The following is a 3,939-nucleotide window of genomic DNA, read 5'->3' as shown; positions in this document are numbered from 1 at the left end:
TGCAGTGTCACTGTGTTTCTGTCCACACCCCTTCTCCCCTTTGTGGCACAGAAGTTCATTGGTAAAGCTTCAGCTTCGGAAGCCTTGTTCCTGGCATAACAAAATTCAAACTCATGAAGTTTCTCATTTCCATAGGAATGTAGTATAATTTCAATATAATTTAAAATGGTTTTGCCTTCTCAAAAGAGGATTCCTCCCAATTAAAACCCAATAGCACCAAATTTAAAACACATCTACAGTTACTAGCTCGTGTACGTCTTAATCTGAAGAAACAACTGTGTGCAAACTTATGTCCTCCCACCCTTTCCCACCTCCAATTTCAGAACATTTTTAATTTATCAGTATATTGAGTTTGTTAGTAGAAGTTAGTGTTTTGCTGTGTGAGCATCAGTGATTTTGAGAAATGCTGTGTCCTCACTGATTTCAGTGGAACTGGGGGTATTCAACACTTCTGAAAATTGGGCCAAGAGTATTTATACCCAAGCTGATTTGGTTATGTTACCAGCAGGAGGGACTGTCTTTTAATACAATGGCCCATAACATATGCACTGAACAGCTTTTAATTAAAGGATTTTTATTTTCAATATAATTTATAGTTTACACTCTTTTCAGTGCTGAGTCTTCTGTCTACTTGACTACTGTGTTTCACTGGTCATTTCCCACAGCTTGTTACGGTTTAAAATAGTAGTGACTTAGTAGCAGCTGATTATTACAAAAGCACAAGAAAAAGAAAAGTAATAAAAAGGCCCAGCATCCCTTTCCTTTTTAAATACAGCTGAACTTTTTTACCTATATCTGAGTCTTGCCTGGAATAGGAGAAGGAGAGAAAGGAAACATTTTGCTCGTAGTCCTCGTTTCTACTGTTGCTTATTTGCTTCATTGACCACCTCAAAAAAGAACCAACCAAAACGACTTCCAAAGCCCCAGTCTGGCAAAGCACTTTAGCAACTGCATAGCGTTTGGCTCGGGCAGTTTGCTGAAACTTGTGGGGCCATTCAAGTGCTTAAAACTCTGTCCTAAAAGGTATTGCAGGACCAGGGCTTAAGGTTGTGATCTTTTTTTTTTTTTTTTTTTCTTTTTTAACTAGATGTGCACCATTTTCCTGGCTTTAGGTCATGTGTCTCATCCTAGTTTTGGAATTGTTTTTAGGGTATGATCCAGGAAACACTTTCTACCAGAATATTTACTCTACCGAAATCGGTGGAACTACTTACTTTAGCGAGCTGTAGTTTCTGCAGCGTACATGGAAATTCCTGCCCCTCATCTGTCATTTTGAGCCTTTCTCAAGGCAAAAACCAAAGATTAGATTTAACAAGATGATATTCACTTTAAATGTCTATAGTGCAATTAAAATGTCCCTTTGTATTCCAGATGTTTCTAGTGGGAATTTTGGACAGCTCTATCATCAGATTTTTTGCCATTTGAGGCTGAACAGGGGGTAGTCAGGACATGGGAAGTTCTGTTTATGTTTTGTGTTGGCTGGTTTCTAAATTTATTTGGCTTCCAATAATTGTATTTGTGGGCAAGAAAAAAAAATAAAATGACCTATGTTGCCACATAACTTAAAAAAAAAAAAGGGAAAAAAACCCCAGCAGTGGTGGTATAGTTAGTAACAAACAACAACTTCTTTAATAAGCAGAATAGTTACAACTGTACTTCAAAAGAACAACTAGGTAAGGGATTGATATTCCAATTTCAAGCTTTCTAAAACATTGAACATAAGTGTATTGCATGGCCAGAAAAATGTATGTGGTGCTTCTAGTGACCGATTTCTTTTTCTGGGGGTGGGAGGGAGGGAGCGGCGCATGGATGGAGCCCATTCGCATTGCAGTGGGGAAGAGCCCTGTACTGTCGGGGCACCATATTAGTAGTGGCTGTCGGTCTTTTCTCCTCATATTTTAATCACGCAACTCAGCCGTCGTTTTAGTGGGCTAGCACACATGCTATAAAGGTAATTTTGGAACAGTGATTTAGTGTGGCTGCTTTTTCCTGTTTCACAAAGTCTTTTAAAGATCGGTTTTGAAGAAAGCTGCAGGGACCCATTTGTAGTCCTTCCATGAAAAATGCAAACTAACTCTCTTGTTTTTCAGTTTGTATATGATGTGACTTCCATGTATATATAAAAATGACTGCGTCCTAACCAAACTTCCTCCAATTGTGCACTGTGTTTGTTTAAACAATTCATGTATTGTAGTCTGATGCAGGTTTTCTTTTATTTAAAACACTACATATTTTCTCTTATTCTTCACAAATTTGAAAGGGTAGTGATCTGAAAACCGCAATCACTGGATAGCTAGGAAGTGGTTTTGTTTTGTTCCTTGTTGTTTGTTGTTTTGTTTTTTTTTTTTAAAGAGAGCAAAAGGTGCCTGGATGGTTTTGCTCTTCTCAGCAGGAAAGAGAAATGTTAGCCATCGTATGGCTGAGAACCAATGCACTTGGGGCCTGATCCAGAACCCACTGGAGTTGATACGGGGCTTTCCGTCAACTTCAGTGTGCATTGGCTCAAGCCCTTCATGGTTTAGCAGTTCCTGAATTGCTGGAGTGTGAACTTGGAATCTTCTGTAGTGAAGACAAATCATTGCTTAGAATATAAATGTTTAAAACGTGCGAGACTAGTTAAAAAATTTGATTCTTCTTGACACTCATAATTTAGTTCTCATTTTCCATCTAGTATTTAATGGTCTTTGGAGAAAAAATAATAATAAAACAGAGTGTTATATATATATATAAATATATATATTTTTGGTGCAAGATGAGACCTTCTGTTTTTTGAAACAAGTCTGTAGCATAAAGGTTAAACTATTTTAAGACAAAATAAAATAGAGTGTATTATTTAAACAATATCAACTCGTTTGGGATTTTTTTCCCCCCACTTTCATTCAATATGCTGCTGTATGTCACATCTCCAAAATAAAGCTGTAAGCTCTGGGAATGAGTTACAGCTGCCCAAATCCAGCACTGGTCCCTGCTGTAATGTGTTTAATTTTGAACATCCAGAATGTAAATGTGATTTCCTGATGACAGAAGCTTGCTTTTATCTCCCAGACCAGGTCAGGACCGCTTCTCTCTGCAGTGCTGGTGGGGGATGCCCGGGGATGCGCAGGTAGCAGGAATGAACCCACGGCACTCTGCAGAATCACAGAACCACAGGATGGTTTGGGTGGGAAGGGACCTTTCAAGGCCACCTAGTCCAACCCCCTGCAGTGAGCAGGGACATCTGCAACCAGAGCAGGGTGCTCAGAGCCCCGTCCAGCCTGACCTGGGATGTTTCCAGGGATGGGGCATCGACCACTTCTCTGGGCAACCTGGGACAGGGGTTCACCACCCTCAGTGTGAAAAATGTCTTCCTTCTATCTACTCTAAATCTGCCCTTTTTTAGTTTAAAACTGTTACCCCTCTCAGCCCTGGCAGCTGCAGGAAGGTCTCCCCGAAGCCTTCTCTGCTCCAGGCTGAACCCCCCAGCTCTCCCAGCCTGTCCTCCCAGCAGAGGGGTCCCAGCCCTCGGGGCGTTGCTGGGGCCTCCTCTGGCCCCGCTCCAGCAGGTCCATGTCTCTCCTGTGCCGAGGGCTCCAGAGCTGGACGCAGCCCTGCAGGGGGGTCTCCCCAGAGAAATCCCTTCTAGGGATGCTATTTCTACGCAGCCTCCGTGTCCCCACACACTGCAGTCCTTCAGGTGTCTCAGCAACCTTCACAGCAGTATTTCTCAAACTGCATCCCCTCGTCCCATCCTCACAGCTGTCTTCTGCTGGTCAGTAAGAGCATTTGAGTGATAGTCCCCTGTTTTCTCGGGTTTTCTCACGCAGCCAGGTAGCGCTGGCAAGCTCTACTGCCATTTGAAACGGATGCGTAGAGCAGCTCTGAAGCTCTGGGCAGGTCCTTGCAGACCAGGAGAAGTGGTGCCAGGCTGAACAGCGTTTGGAGAACCACTAAATTATACTG

The sequence above is a fragment of the Phaethon aethereus genome, assembly GCF_964289735.1.
Source record: "Phaethon aethereus genome assembly, chromosome: W".
NCBI lineage: Eukaryota > Metazoa > Chordata > Aves > Phaethontiformes > Phaethontidae > Phaethon > Phaethon aethereus.
This window is presented reverse-complemented; position numbering follows the sequence as displayed.